General features: G+C 31.9%; 6 non-coding genes across 6 annotated transcripts; all 6 read left to right on the forward strand.

Moving 5' to 3' along the window:
- Positions 1–961: 961 nt before the first annotated feature.
- Positions 962–1,041, forward strand: TRNAL-UAG (transfer RNA leucine (anticodon UAG)). Its single transcript has one exon. It is a non-coding gene; the product is annotated as a tRNA-Leu (tRNA).
- Positions 1,042–3,058: 2,017 nt separating this feature from the next.
- Positions 3,059–3,138, forward strand: TRNAL-UAG (transfer RNA leucine (anticodon UAG)). The gene has a single exon. It is a non-coding gene; the product is annotated as a tRNA-Leu (tRNA).
- A 2,016-nt stretch (positions 3,139–5,154) lies between these two features.
- On the forward strand, positions 5,155–5,234 carry TRNAL-UAG (transfer RNA leucine (anticodon UAG)). The gene has a single exon. It is a non-coding gene; the product is annotated as a tRNA-Leu (tRNA).
- A 2,010-nt stretch (positions 5,235–7,244) lies between these two features.
- TRNAL-UAG (transfer RNA leucine (anticodon UAG)) lies at positions 7,245–7,324 on the forward strand. Its single transcript has one exon. It is a non-coding gene; the product is annotated as a tRNA-Leu (tRNA).
- Positions 7,325–10,347: 3,023 nt separating this feature from the next.
- Positions 10,348–10,427, forward strand: TRNAL-UAG (transfer RNA leucine (anticodon UAG)). The gene has a single exon. It is a non-coding gene; the product is annotated as a tRNA-Leu (tRNA).
- Positions 10,428–14,851: 4,424 nt separating this feature from the next.
- On the forward strand, positions 14,852–14,931 carry TRNAL-UAG (transfer RNA leucine (anticodon UAG)). Its single transcript has one exon. It is a non-coding gene; the product is annotated as a tRNA-Leu (tRNA).
- Positions 14,932–16,886: the final 1,955 nt, after the last annotated feature.

Consider the following 16,886-nt stretch of genomic DNA (forward strand, 5'->3'; position numbering starts at 1 on the left):
AGTATAAAGTGAGATATCATATGGTGAGTACCATATAAGTAGCTGAAGTTTAGGGGTGGACAGGTTTTCTCAAAACCGCCATTATCCGTCCGACCCATATAATCCGCTGACGTGCGGTCGGATTTAAGTTGGGTGTCGGTTCAAAAGAATGAAGTAAACCGGTTTTTAATGGTTTGAACCGGTTCGGTTCGGTTGAACTAAACCAACCCAGAAAAAACTGAACCCGACCGCATTATTATATACTATATTATCATAGTGGGCTGAACTGAGTTTTTATGGCCCAATAAACCTACCCATCTTACCAAAATACTAATATACTATCAATTTAGAAACCCTAGCCGTCATATTCACGTTTCTCCCTTTGTCTTTGCATCGGTTACTTCATTTCATCTTCCCCACCCTTTCTTCTTCTTCTCTATTTTATAAAGTTTTTTCTCTGTTATAAAGTTTGATGATACCAACACTTCTTTTCCTTTTCCAGATCTTTAAAGAATTCCCTTATAATTTTTCTTCTCTATTTCTTGGTAGACATTCTTCTTCTTCTCTAAAGATTTTCAGATCTTTTCCAAATCCCTTTGCAATTTTCCAACAACAACGCTCTTCAATTTTGTAAAAAAAGAGTTGGGATCTTAATAAACATCAACAACACAAAAAGCTTAGGAAGAAGATATTGTTTTGTCTTTTTCAAGAAAAAGAACAATTATTTCTTCTCTTTTAAAACAAGTAGATACTTTTTTAGATTTTAATCTCAGATGTGATTTTTCAATGGATTGCCGACTGAACCGATCCGAAATCCGTCAAACCCGGAAACCGAAAAACCGACAAAACCGAATACATAAGTGGTCGAAATTGGATTTTAATTCAGCACCCGTGGTTTGGGCCGGATTGGATTTTTGGGCCCAAATCCAGTCCAATCCGACCGCTGTCCACCTCTACTGAAGTTGATGAAATTAAACAACAAAACAATTTGGCCGAGTGGTCTAAGGCGCCAGATTTAGGCTCTGGTCCGAAAGGGTGTGGGTTCAAATCCCACAACTGTCAATTTCTTTAATTCATTTTTTTTTGTCGCAAAATTATTTTGTTATGCAACCCAAACCATGTCATAAATTTTGATCGGGTTATTTAGATGACCCTAACCTGTGCCTAAACCCGAACAAAGCTGAGTTTTTTTTCTTCCTTTTTCATGTCGCAAAATTATACCATTATGCAAGTTTTGGGTTATAACATACCTAAACCATGTCATAAATTTTGATCGGCTCATTTAGAATTAGATGACCGTAACCTGTGCCTAAATCCGAACAAATTCTATATTTATGGTTTTATTAAGATCTGGTTAATTTTAGACAAAATTAGATTTTGTTCACGATACTATATAATTTTATGCAAGTGTCATAATTTTTCTTATAGTGATAAGGGTGTATGTCACAGGTTGACTGGAAACCACTAAGTTCCTACAAAAGGATATTAAGGAGCTGATCATTTAAGAATTGTCAAATATTGTTTGTAACGAGACGATTATAAAGTCAGTACTTGCATATTCAATGAGTCATGTGGATGGACATGACCAACATAGATGGAATTTTGATGTCCTACATATTAATGAGTAATAGCTACATGCTCCTTTATCGAGTGTGACATTAAAATACACGATCATGCTGAAATAAGTCAATAAAAATATTGAGCTTATTTAGTGTTATTAAGTATACTCAGGCAACAAAAATTATGTTTTGTATTAAATATAAATATATAATGGCAAAACAATAACTATAAATATGATCTTTATTACAAAAAGGTTATGTCGGGTCACATGAAGTTCTCGTTAATTAGGCAACAATGATGTGTTGCTAGACACCTCTTTCTATTTAAAATTTAAAAGATGAAACACACTAGGATAAATTAAAAAAAGATTAAATAAATGAATAAGATTCATTTATGATTTTATGGTGCATTCTTAAAATACTCTAGCGTTAATTAGAGAAATACAGTATAAAGTGAGATATCATATGGTGAGTACCATATAAGTAGCTAAAGTTGATGAAATTAAACAACAAGACAGTTTGGCCGAGCGGTCTAAGGCGCTAGATTTAGGCTATGGTCCGAGAGGGTGTGGGTTCAAATCCCACATCTGGCAATTTTTTCCTAACCTGTGCCTAAACCCGAACAAAGTTGAGTGTTTTTTCTTCATTTTTCATGTCGCAAAATTATACCATTATGCAAGGTTGGGTTATAACCAACCTAAACCATGTCATAAATTTTGATTCGGCTCATTTAGAATTAGATGACCCTAACCTGTGCCTAAACCCGAACAAAGTCGATATTTATGGGTTTGTTAAGATCTGGTTAATTTTAGACAAAATTAGATTTTGTTCACGATACTATATAATTTTATGCAAGTGTCATAATTTTTCTTATAGTGATAGTGGTGTATGTCACAAGTTTACTGGAAACCACTAAGTTCCTACAAGAGGATATTAAGGAGTTGATCATTTAAGAATTGTCAAATAGTGTTTGTAACGAGACGATTATAAAGTCAGTACTTGCATATTCAATGAGTCATGTGGATGGACATGAGCAACATAGATAGAATTTTCATGTCCTATATATTAATGAGTAATATCTACAGGCTCCTTGATCGAGTGTGACTTTAAAATACATGATCATGCTGAAATAAGTCAATAAAAATATTGAGCTTATTTATTGTTATTAAGTATACTCAGGCAACAAAAATTATGTTTTGTATTAAATATAAATATATAATGGAAAAACAATAAATATACATATGATCTTTATTACAAAAAGTTTATGTCAGGTCACATGAAGTTCTCGTTAATTAGGCAACAATGATGTGTTGCTAGACACCTCTTTCTATTTAAAATCTAAAAGATGAAACACACAAGGATAAATAAAAAAGAGATTAAATAAATGAATAAGATTCATTTATGATTTTATGGTGCATTCTTAAAATACACTAGCGCTAATTAGTGAAATACAGTATAAAGTGAGATATCATATGGTGAGTACCATATAAGTAGCTGAAGTTGATGAAATTAAACAACAAGACAGTTTGGCCGAGTGGTCTAAGGCGCCAGATTTAGGCTCTGGTCCGAAAGGGCGTGGGTTCAAATCCCACAGCTGTCAATTTCTTTAATTCATTTTTTTTGTCGCAAAATTATTTTGTTATGCAACCCAAACCATGTCATAAATTTTGATCGGGTTATTTAGATGACCCTAACCTGTGCCTAAACCCGAACAAAGCTGAGTTTTTTTTCTTCCTTTTTCATGTCGCAAAATTATACCATTATGCAAGGTTGGGTTATAACCAACCTAAACCATGTCATAAATTTTGATCGGCTCATTTAGAATTAGATGACCGTAACCTGTGCCTAAATCCGAACAGATTCTATATTTATGGTTTTATTAAGATCTGGTTAATTTTAGACAAAATTAAATTTTGTTCACGATACTATATAATTTTATGCAAGTGTCATAATTTTTCTTATAGTGATAAGGGTGTATGTCACAGGTTGACTGGAAACCACTAAGTTCCTACAAAAGGATATTAAGGAGCTGATCATTTAAGAATTGTCAAATATTGTTTGTAACGAGACGATTATAAAGTCAGTACTTGCATATTCAATGAGTCATGTGGATGGACATGACCAACATAGATGGAATTTTGATGTCCTACATATTAATGAGTAATAGCTACATGCTCCTTTATCGAGTGTGACATTAAAATACACGATCATGCTGAAATAAGTCAATAAAAATATTGAGCTTATTTAGTGTTATTAAGTATACTCAGGCAAAAAAAAATTATGTTTTGTATTAAATATAAATATATAATGGCAAAACAATAACTATAAATATGATCTTTATTACAAAAAGGTTATGTCGGGTCACATGAAGTTCTCGTTAATTAGGCAACAATGATGTGTTGCTAGACACCTCTCTCTATTTAAAATTTAAAAGATGAAACACACTAGGATAAATTAAAAAAAGATTAAATAAATGAATAAGATTCATTTATGATTTTATGGTGCATTCTTAAAATACTCTAGCGTTAATTAGAGAAATACAATATAAAGTGAGATATCATATGGTGAGTACCATATAAGTAGCTAAAGTTGATGAAATTAAACAACAAGACAGTTTGGCCGAGCGGTCTAAGGCGCTAGATTTAGGCTATGGTCCGAGAGGGTGTGGGTTCAAATCCCACATCTGGCAATTTTTTCCTAACCTGTGCCTAAACCCGAACAAAGTTGAGTGTTTTTTCTTCATTTTTCATGTCGCAAAATTATACCATTATGCAAGGTTGGGTTATAACAAACCTAAACCATGTCATAAATTTTGATTCGGCTCATTTAGAATTAGATGACCCTAACCTGTGCCTAAACCCGAACAAAGTCGATATTTATGGGTTTGTTAAGATCTGGTTAATTTTAGACAAAATTAGATTTTGTTCACGATACTATATAATTTTATGCAAGTGTCATAATTTTTCTTATAGTGATAGTGGTGTATGTCACAAGTTTACTGGAAACCACTAAGTTCCTACAAGAGGATATTAAGGAGTTGATCATTTAAGAATTGTCAAATAGTGTTTGTAACGAGACGATTATAAAGTCAGTACTTGCATATTCAATGAGTCATGTGGATGGACATGAGCAACATAGATAGAATTTTCATGTCCTATATATTAATGAGTAATATCTACAGGCTCCTTGATCGAGTGTGACTTTAAAATACATGATCATGCTGAAATAAGTCAATAAAAATATTGAGCTTATTTATTGTTATTAAGTATACTCAGGCAACAAAAATTATGTTTTGTATTAAATATAAATATATAATGGAAAAACAATAAATATACATATGATCTTTATTACAAAAAGTTTATGTCAGGTCACATGAAGTTCTCGTTAATTAGGCAACAATGATGTGTTGCTAGACACCTCTTTCTATTTAAAATCTAAAAGATGAAACACACAAGGATAAATAAAAAAGAGATTAAATAAATAAATAAGATTCATTTATGATTTTATGGTGCATTCTTAAAATACACTAGCGCTAATTAGTGAAATACAGTATAAAGTGAGATATCATATGGTGAGTACCATATAAGTAGCTGAAGTTGATGAAATTAAACAACAAGACAGTTTGGCCGAGTGGTCTAAGGCGCCAGATTTAGGCTCTGGTCCGAAAGGGCGTGGGTTCAAATCCCACAGCTGTCAATTTCTTTAATTCATTTTTTTTTGTCGCAAAATTATTTTGTTATGCAACCCAAACCATGTCATAAATTTTGATCGGGTTATTTAGATGACCCTAACCTGTGCCTAAACCCGAACAAAGCTGAGTTTTTTTTCTTCCTTTTTCATGTCGCAAAATTATACCATTATGCAAGGTTGGGTTATAACCAACCTAAACCATGTCATAAATTTTGATCGGCTCATTTAGAATTAGATGACCGTAACCTGTGCCTAAATCCGAACAAATTCTATATTTATGGTTTTATTAAGATCTGGATAATTTTAGACAAAATTAGATTTTGTTCACGATACTATATAATTTTATGCAAGTGTCATAATTTTTCTTATAGTGATACATGTCACAGGTTGACTGGAAACCACTAAGTTCCTACAAAAGGATATTAAGGAGCTGATCATTTAAGAATTGTCAAATATTGTTTGTAACGAGACGATTATAAAGTCAGTACTTGCATATTCAATGAGTCATGTGGATGGACATGACCAACATAGATGGAATTTTGATGTCCTACATATTAATGAGTAATAGCTACATGCTCCTTTATCGAGTGTGACATTAAAATACACGATCATGCTGAAATAAGTCAATAAAAATATTGAGCTTATTTAGTGTTATTAAGTATACTCAGGCAAAAAAAATTATGTTTTGTATTAAATATAAATATATAATGGCAAAACAATAACTATAAATATGATCTTTATTACAAAAAGGTTATGTCGGGTCACATGAAGTTCTCGTTAATTAGGCAACAATGATGTGTTGCTAGACACCTCTCTCTATTTAAAATTTAAAAGATGAAACACACTAGGATAAATTAAAAAAAGATTAAATAAATGAATAAGATTCATTTATGATTTTATGGTGCGTTCTTAAAATACTCTAGCGTTAATTAGAGAAATACAGTATAAAGTGAGATATCATATGGTGAGTACCATATAAGTAGCTAAAGTTGATGAAATTAAACAACAAGACAGTTTGGCCGAGCGGTCTAAGGCGCTAGATTTAGGCTATGGTCCGAGAGGGTGTGGGTTCAAATCCCACATCTGGCAATTGTTTCCTAACCTGTGCCTAAACCCGAACAAAGTTGAGTGTTTTTTCTTCATTTTTCATGTCGCAAAATTATACCATTATGCAAGGTTGGGTTATAACAAACCTAAACCATGTCATAAATTTTGATTCGGCTCATTTAGAATTAGATGACCCTAACCTGTGCCTAAACCCGAACAAAGTCGATATTTATGGGTTTGTTAAGATCTAGTTAATTTTAGACAAAATTAGATTTTGTTCACGATACTATATAATTTTATGCAAGTGTCATAATTTTTCTTATAGTGATAGTCGTGTATGTCACAAGTTTACTGGAAACCACTAAGTTCCTACAAGAGGATATTAAGGAGTTGATCATTTAAGAATTGTCAAATAGTGTTTGTAACGAGACGATTATAAAGTCAGTACTTGCATATTCAATGAGTCATGTGGATGGACATGAGCAACATAGATAGAATTTTCATGTCCTATATATTAATGAGTAATATCTACAGGCTCCTTGATCGAGAGTGACTTTAAAATACATGATCATGCTGAAATAAGTCAATAAAAATTTTGAGCTTATTTATTGTTATTAAGTATACTCAGGCAACAAAAATTATGTTTTGTATTAAATATAAATATATAATGGAAAAACAATAAATATACATATGATCTTTATTACAAAAAGTTTATGTCAGGTCACATGAAGTTCTCGTTAATTAGGCAACAATGATGTGTTGCTAGACACCTCTTTCTATTTAAAATCTAAAAGATGAAACACACAAGGATAAATAAAAAAGAGATTAAATAAATGAATAAGATTCATTTATGATTTTATGGTGCATTCTTAAAATACACTAGCGCTAATTAGTGAAATACAGTATAAAGTGAGATATCATATGGTGAGTACCATATAAGTAGCTGAAGTTGATGAAATTAAACAACAAGACAGTTTGGCCGAGTGGTCTAAGGCGCCAGATTTAGGCTCTGGTCCGAAAGGGCGTGGGTTCAAATCCCACAGCTGTCAATTTCTTTAATTCATTTTTTTTTTGTCGCAAAATTATTTTGTTATGCAACCCAAACCATGTCATAAATTTTAATCGGGTTATTTAGATGACCCTAACCTGTGCCTAAACCCGAACAAAGCTGAGTTTTTTTTCTTCCTTTTTCATGTCGCAAAATTATACCATTATGCAAGGTTGGGTTATAACCAACCTAAACCATGTCATAAATTTTGATCGGCTCATTTAGAATTAGATGACCGTAACCTGTGCCTAAATCCGAACAAATTCTATATTTATGGTTTTATTAAGATCTGGTTAATTTTAGACAAAATTAGATTTTGTTCACGATACTATATAATTTTATGCAAGTGTCATAATTTTTCTTATAGTGATAAGGGTGTATGTCACAGGTTGACTGGAAACCACTAAGTTCCTACAAAAGGATATTAAGGAGCTGATCATTTAAGAATTGTCAAATATTGTTTGTAACGAGACGATTATAAAGTCAGTACTTGCATATTCAATGAGTCATGTGGATGGACATGACCAACATAGATGGAATTTTGATGTCCTACATATTAATGAGTAATAGCTACATGCTCCTTTATCGAGTGTGACATTAAAATACACGATCATGCTGAAATAAGTCAATAAAAATATTGAGCTTATTTAGTGTTATTAAGTATACTCAGGCAAAAAAATTATGTTTTGTATTAAATATAAATATATAATGGCAAAACAATAACTATAAATATGATCTTTATTACAAAAAGGTTATGTCGGGTCACATGAAGTTCTCGTTAATTAGGCAACAATGATGTGTTGCTAGACACCCCTCTCTATTTAAAATTTAAAAGATGAAACACACTAGGATAAATTAAAAAAAGATTAAATAAATGAATAAGATTCATTTATGATTTTATGGTGCATTCTTAAAATACTCTAGCGTTAATTAGAGAAATACAGTATAAAGTGAGATATCATATGGTGAGTACCATATAAGTAGCTAAAGTTGATGAAATTAAACAACAAGACAGTTTGGCCGAGCGGTCTAAGGCGCTAGATTTAGGCTATGGTCCGAGAGGGTGTGGGTTCAAATCCCACATCTGGCAATTATTTCCTAACCTGTGCCTAAACCCGAACAAAGTTGAGTGTTTTTTCTTCATTTTTCATGTCGCAAAATTATACCATTATGCAAGGTTGGGTTATAACAAACCTAAACCATGTCATAAATTTTGATTCGGCTCATTTAGAATTAGATGACCCTAACCTGTGCCTAAACCCGAACAAAGTCGATATTTATGGGTTTGTTAAGATCTGGTTAATTTTAGACAAAATTAGATTTTGTTCACGATACTATATAATTTTATGCAAGTGTCATAATTTTTCTTATAGTGATAGTGGTGTATGTCACAAGTTTACTGGAAACCACTAAGTTCCTACAAGAGGATATTAAGGAGTTGATCATTTAAGAATTGTCAAATAGTGTTTGTAACGAGACGATTATAAAGTCAGTACTTGCATATTCAATGAGTCATGTGGATGGACATGAGCAACATAGATAGAATTTTCATGTCCTATATATTAATGAGTAATATCTACAGGCTCCTTGATCGAGTGTGACTTTAAAATACATGATCATGCTGAAATAAGTCAATAAAAATATTGAGCTTATTTAGTGTTATTAAGTATACTCAGGCAAAAAAAATTATGTTTTGTATTAAATATAAATATATAATGGCAAAACAATAACTATAAATATGATCTTTATTACAAAAAGGTTATGTCGGGTCACATGAAGTTCTCGTTAATTAGGCAACAATGATGTGTTGCTAGACACCTCTCTCTATTTAAAATTTAAAAGATGAAACACACTAGGATAAATTAAAAAAAGATTAAATAAATGAATAAGATTCATTTATGATTTTATGGTGCATTCTTAAAATACTCTAGCGTTAATTAGAGAAATACAGTATAAAGTGAGATATCATATGGTGAGTACCATATAAGTAGCTAAAGTTGATGAAATTAAACAACAAGACAGTTTGGCCGAGCGGTCTAAGGTGCTAGATTTAGGCTATGGTCCGAGAGGGTGTGGGTTCAAATCCCACATCTGGCAATTTTTTCCTAACCTGTGCCTAAACCCGAACAAAGTTGAGTGTTTTTTCTTCATTTTTCATGTCGCAAAATTATACCATTATGCAAGGTTGGGTTATAACAAACCTAAACCATGTCATAAATTTTAATTCGGCTCATTTAGAATTAGATGACCCTAACCTGTGCCTAAACCCGAACAAAGTCGATATTTATGGGTTTGTTAAGATCTGGTTAATTTTAGACAAAATTAGATTTTGTTCACGATACTATATAATTTTATGCAAGTGTCATAATTTATCTTATAGTGATAGTGGTGTATGTCACAAGTTTACTGGAAACCACTAAGTTCCTACAAGAGGATATTAAGGAGTTGATCATTTAAGAATTGTCAAATAGTGTTTGTAACGAGACGATTATAAAGTCAGTACTTGCATATTCAATGAGTCATGTGGATGGACATGAGAAACATAGATAGAATTTTCATGTCCTATATATTAATGAGTAATATCTACAGGCTCCTTGATCGAGTGTGACTTTAAAATACATGATCATGCTGAAATAAGTCAATAAAAATATTGAGCTTATTTATTGTTATTAAGTATACTCAGGCAAAAAAAATTATGTTTTGTATTAAATATAAATATATAATGGAAAAACAATAAATATACATATGATCTTTATTACAAAAAGTTTATGTCAGGTCACATGAAGTTCTCGTTAATTAGGCAACAATGATGTGTTGCTAGACACCTCTTTCTATTTAAAATCTAAAAGATGAAACACACAAGGATAAATAAAAAAGAGATTAAATAAATGAATAAGATTCATTTATGATTTTATGGTGCATTCTTAAAATACACTAGCGCTAATTAGTGAAATACAGTATAAAGTGAGATATCATATGGTGAGTACCATATAAGTAGCTGAAGTTGATGAAACTAAACAACAAGACAGTTTGGCCGAGTGGTCTAAGGCGCCAGATTTAGGCTCTGGTCCGAAAGGGCGTGGGTTCAAATCCCACAGCTGTCAATTTCTTTAATTCATTTTTTTTTGTCGCAAAATTATTTTGTTATGCAACCCAAACCATGTCATAAATTTTGATCGGGTTATTTAGATGACCCTAACCTGTGCCTAAACCCGAACAAAGCTGAGTTTTTTTTCTTCCTTTTTCATGTCGCAAAATTATACCATTATGCAAGGTTGGGTTATAACCAACCTAAACCATGTCATAAATTTTGATCGGCTCATTTAGAATTAGATGACCGTAACCTGTGCCTAAATCCGAACAAATTCTATATTTATGGTTTTATTAAGATCTGGTTAATTTTAGACAAAATTAGATTTTGTTCACGATACTATATAATTTTATGCAAGTGTCATAATTTTTCTTATAGTGATACATGTCACAGGTTGACTGGAAACCACTAAGTTCCTACAAAAGGATATTAAGGAGCTGATCATTTAAGAATTGTCAAATATTGTTTGTAACGAGACGATTATAAAGTCAGTACTTGCATATTCAATGAGTCATGTGGATGGACATGACCAACATAGATGGAATTTTGATGTCCTACATATTAATGAGTAATAGCTACATGCTCCTTTATCGAGTGTGACATTAAAATACACGATCATGCTGAAATAAGTCAATAAAAATATTGAGCTTATTTAGTGTTATTAAGTATACTCAGGCAAAAAAAATTATGTTTTGTATTAAATATAAATATATAATGGCAAAACAATAACTATAAATATGATCTTTATTACAAAAAGGTTATGTCGGGTCACATGAAGTTCTCGTTAATTAGGCAACAATGATGTGTTGCTAGACACCTCTCTCTATTTAAAATTTAAAAGATGAAACACACTAGGATAAATTAAAAAAAGATTAAATAAATGAATAAGATTCATTTATGATTTTATGGTGCATTCTTAAAATACTCTAGCGTTAATTAGAGAAATATAGTATAAAGTGAGATATCATATGGTGAGTACCATATAAGTAGCTAAAGTTGATGAAATTAAACAACAAGACAGTTTGGCCGAGCGGTCTAAGGCGCTAGATTTAGGCTATGGTCCGAGAGGGTGTGGGTTCAAATCCCACATCTGGCAATTTTTTCCTAACCTGTGCCTAAACCCGAACAAAGTTGAGTGTTTTTTCTTCATTTTTCATGTCGCAAAATTATACCATTATGCAAGGTTGGGTTATAACAAACCTAAACCATGTCATAAATTTTGATTCGGCTCATTTAGAATTAGATGACCCTAACCTGTGCCTAAACCCGAACAAAGTCGATATCTATGGGTTTGTTAAGATCTGGTTAATTTTAGACAAAATTAGATTTTGTTCACGATACTATATAATTTTATGCAAGTGTCATAATTTTTCTTATAGTGATAATGGTGTATGTCACAAGTTTACTGGAAACTACTAAGTTCCTACAAGAGGATATTAAGGAGTTGATCATTTAAGAATTGTCAAATAGTGTTTGTAACGAGACGATTATAAAGTCAGTACTTGCATATTCAATGAGTCATGTGGATGGACATGAGCAACATAGATAGAATTTTCATGTCCTATATATTAATGAGTAATATCTACAGGCTCCTTGATCGAGTGTGACTTTAAAATACATGATCATGCTGAAATAAGTCAATAAAAATATTGAGCTTATTTATTGTTATTAAGTATACTCAGACAACAAAAATTATGTTTTGTATTAAATATAAATATATAATGGAAAAACAATAAATATACATATGATCTTTATTACAAAAAGTTTATGTCAGGTCACATGAAGTTCTCGTTAATTAGGCAACAATGATGTGTTGCTAGACACCTCTTTCTATTTAAAATCTAAAAGATGAAACACACAAGGATAAATAAAAAAGAGATTAAATAAATGAATAAGATTCATTTATGATTTTATGGTGCATTCTTAAAATACACTAGCGTTAATTAGTGAAATACAGTATAAAGTGAGATATCATATGGTGAGTACCATATAAGTAGCTGAAGTTGATGAAATTAAACAACAAGACAGTTTGGCCGAGTGGTCTAATGCGCTAGATTTAGGCTCTGGTCCGAAAGGGCGTGGGTTTAAATCCCACATCTGTCAATTTTTTTCATTCATTTTTTTTGTCGCAAAATTATTTTGTTATGAAACCCAAACCATGTCATAAATTTGGATCATGTTTTTTTCATTCAATTTTTTGTCGCAAAATTATTTTGTTATGAAACCCAAACCATGTCATAAATTTGGATCATGTTATTTAGATGACCCTAACCTGTGCCTAAACCCGAACAAAGTTTAGTTTTTTTTTTCTTCATTTTTCATGTCGCAAAATTATACCATTATGCAAGGGTGGGTTATAACCAACCTAAACTATGTCATAAATTTTGATGGGCTTATTTAGAATTAGATGACCCTAACCTATGCCTAAATCCGAACAAAGTCGATATTTATGGGTTTGTTAAGATCTGGTTAATTTTAGACAAAATTAGATTTTGTTCACGATACTATATAATTTTATGCAAGTATCATAATTTTTCTTATAGTGATAAGGGTGTATGTCACACAGTGGCGGAGCCAGCGCCCGGCGAGGTAGGGCAGCTGCCCAGGCTCCGCCGTCACACTTCAAGGTGGTAATTGCATTTCCGCCGAATCCGGTGAGTCAAGTATTGGACATTTTTTATTTCTCTTCTTCTCTTCTGTTTGATTCTGGTTGTTGAATGGTAGTTGTGCTATTGTTAAAGATTGATGCTTAGTTCTTCCTACCAAATGATTTCAGATTGAAGAGTTTTTCATCTTGCACACAAGGTGTTTGATGAAAAGTTTCAACCAAATTTTTTCACTTTTTCTGTCTCAATTTGTGGATACAGTGTATCTTTCATTTTCTTGTCTATTCTTTTTGTTTTTTGATGTAACAATTAGTTCTTATGATGGTTTTAAATTTTACAAGTAATACGATGTGAGCTAATGGATACGGTTAACTCAAAGTGTATTAATGTTCTTATATTGTTGAGAGATAAAGAATTTTGTTTATTCCTAAACTTAGGGAAAGAAGAAACATTCACCTCCAATTTTGACCAAGTGCAAGAGTTTGAAGAAAAAGAAACACAACAATTAAACTAATTACCTTAAGATTCAGAGTTTATCCCTAAGCTTGATCACCAGAAATGCAGCTAGCATTTCCTTCTAGAACTACAAGTGGGTTGGTAGATGGGATTTGAAATTAGTACCAAAAAAAAGGGTTTGATTGTAGATATTTCTCATGACATGCTAGTGTATAGCTATCAATTTTTTTTATTACTTATCAAAATATCAAAATTCTTTATGATATCTGTCAATATGCTAAATAAAGAAAGCTACCTCATTTTTCATGTTTTTATCAAAACTTCAAAATATCTTTGATGCACTGCATGTAGATATTTAGGGGAGCCTTTTTTCATACTTCTATTTTAAGCCATACGTTTTTCCTAATTTTAGTCGATTCACTTAAATAATTCTAATGAAATCAAAGTTTGAAACTCTCAAACATTTAACTCAGTTTATTTTCTTTAATGAAACTCAATTTAGCACCGCACTTGAATGAATTGAAGTCAGGCCAACAAGAGCTGAGCAGGATAAAAGAAAGTGGCAAAGAGGTTCCACGGGTAAAGTCCCCTTTGCTCATTTGTTTTATTTATTTGAAGATCTTTTATCTACTACGAATCGACAAAAATTTATTATGTCAAATACTATTTTGGTCGAAAATTATGAAGCCAGTGGCGGAGCTAGTGAAAACTTGCCCAGGCTTCATAATTTTTCTGGCTCCGCCACTGATGTCACAGGTTGGCTGGAAACCACTAAGTTCCTATAAGAGGATATTAAGGAGTTGATCATTTAAGAATTGTCAAATATTGTTTGTAACGAGACGATTATAAAGTGCTAGCATATTTAATGAGTCATGTGGATGGACATGAGCAACATAGATGGAATTTTCATGTCCTACATATTAATGAGTAATATCTACAGGCTCCTTAATCGAGTATGACTTTAAAATACACGATCATGCTGAAATAAGTCAATAATAATATTGAGCTTATTTATTGTTATTAAGTACACTCAGGCAACAAAAATTATGTTTTGTATTAAATATAAATATATAATGGAAAAACAATAACTATACATGTGATCTTTATTACAAAAAGTTTATGTCAGGTCACATGAAGTTCTTGTTAATTAGGCAACAATGATGTGTTGCTAGACACCTCTTTCTATTTAAAATCTAAAAGATGAAACACACAAGGATAAATAAAAAAGAGATTAAATAAATGAATAAGATTCATTTATGATTTTATGGTGCATTCTTAAAATACACTAGCGCTAATTAGTGAAATACAGTATAAAGTGAGATATCATATGGTGAGTACCATATAAGTAGATGAAGTTGATGAAATTAAACAACAAGATAGTTTGGCCGAGTGGTCTAAGGCGCCAGATTTAGGCTTTGGTCCGAAAGGGCGTGGGTTCAAATCCCACAGCTGTCAGTTTCTTTAATTAATTTTTTTTGTCGCAAAATTATTTTGTTATGCAACCCAAACCATGTCATAAATTTTGATCGGGTTATTTAGATGACTCTAACCTGTGCCTAAACCCGAACAAAGCTGAGTTTTTTTTCTTCCCTTTTCATGTCGCAAAATTATACCATTATGTAAGGTTGGGTTATAACCAACCTAAACTATGTCATAAATTTTGATTCGGCTCATTTAGAATTAGATGACCCTAACCTGTGCCTAAACCCGAACAAAGTCGATATTTATGGGTTTGTTAAGATCTGATTAATTTTAGACAAAATTAGATTTTGTTCACGATACTATATAATTTTATGCAAGTGTCATAATTTTTCTTATAGTGATAGTGGTGTATGTCTCAGGTTTACTGGAAACCACTAAGTTCCAACAAGAGGATATTAAGGAGTTGATCATTTAAGAATTGTCAAATATTGTTTGTAACGAGACGATTATAAAGTCAGTACTTGCATATTCAATGAGTCATGTGGACGGACATGAGCAACATAGATGGAATTTTCATGTCCTATATATTAATGAGTAATATCTACAGGCTCCTTGATCGAGTGTGACTTTAAAATACATGATCATGCTGAAATAAGTCAATAAAAATATTTAAATGTAATGTGGATGCGGCTTTTAATAACAATAACGACACTACTAACAGGAGGTGGTGTGTGCATAACCACCTTGGAAACTTTATCTACGCAGGTACTTCATGGGATCCCGAAATTTTTCCCGTTTTTGAAGCCGAAGCTTTGGCTCTTAAAGAAGCTATTCTTGGAGCTATTTCCTCGCATTTGGAGTTTGTGACTTTCGAGAGTGATTCCCAAATAGTGACACAAGCTATCCATTCCAATAGGAAGGGTAATTCCGAGTTTTATCTTATTATTGAGTCCATTCGTAGTTTATTGCTTTCCTTTCCAAACTTTGAGGTGAAGTTTGTCAAACGTCAAGCGAATTCGGTTGCTCACTATCTTGCGAGGGCGGCCAATTCTTGGGCTCGACGTAGTATGTTAATTTCGATTCCTCATTGTATTGAACACATTTTGATTAATGAATTACATTGAGTTTGTGGTGATCAAAAAAAAAAGTCAATAAAAATATTGAGCTTATTTATTGTTATTAAGTATACTCAGACAACAAAAATTATGTTTTGTATTAAATATAAATATATAATGTCAAAACAATAACTATACATATGATCATTATTACAAAAAAGGTTATGTCAGGTCGCATGAAGTTCTCGTTAATTAGGCAACAATGATGTGTTGCTAGACACCTCTTTCTATTTATAATATCAAAAATATAAAATATCAAACACACAAGGATAAATAAAAAAGAGATTATATAAATGAATTAGATTCATTTATGATTTTATGGTGCATTTTAAAATACACTAGCGCTAATTAGAGAAATACAGTACAAAGTGAGATATTAAATGTTGAGTACCATATAAGTAGCTAAAGTTGATGAAATCAAACAACAAAACAGTATGGACGAGTGGTCTAAGGTGCAAGATTTAGTCTCTGGTCTGAAAGGGCGTGGGTTCAAATTCCACAGCTGTCCTATTTCACTTTTCATGTCGCAAAATTATACCTTATTCATGGTTGGGTCATAACCAATCCAAACCATATCATAAATTTTGATCGTGTCATTTTGATGACCCTAACATGTTCCTGAATCTAAACAAAGTAAAAATGTTTGTTGTTCGAATTAGGGTATTTCCAGGAAGAGAATTTTATTTTCAAAATAACCAATGGAAAGAAAGTAAAACTCGAAGAAGTCAAGAATCACATAGTAGTGATGCACCCATGAACAAACAAGAACTTATTACACAAGATATTGTGTATTAACTACTTGCTCAAGTAATACAAGAATAATGTAAATATTTGAGTGAAATCATATGCTTTAATTTGTGTCAACAAAAGTCA

Source organism: Vicia villosa, linkage group LG6 (genome assembly GCF_029867415.1).
Source record: "Vicia villosa cultivar HV-30 ecotype Madison, WI linkage group LG6, Vvil1.0, whole genome shotgun sequence".
NCBI classification, from domain to species: domain Eukaryota; kingdom Viridiplantae; phylum Streptophyta; class Magnoliopsida; order Fabales; family Fabaceae; genus Vicia; species Vicia villosa.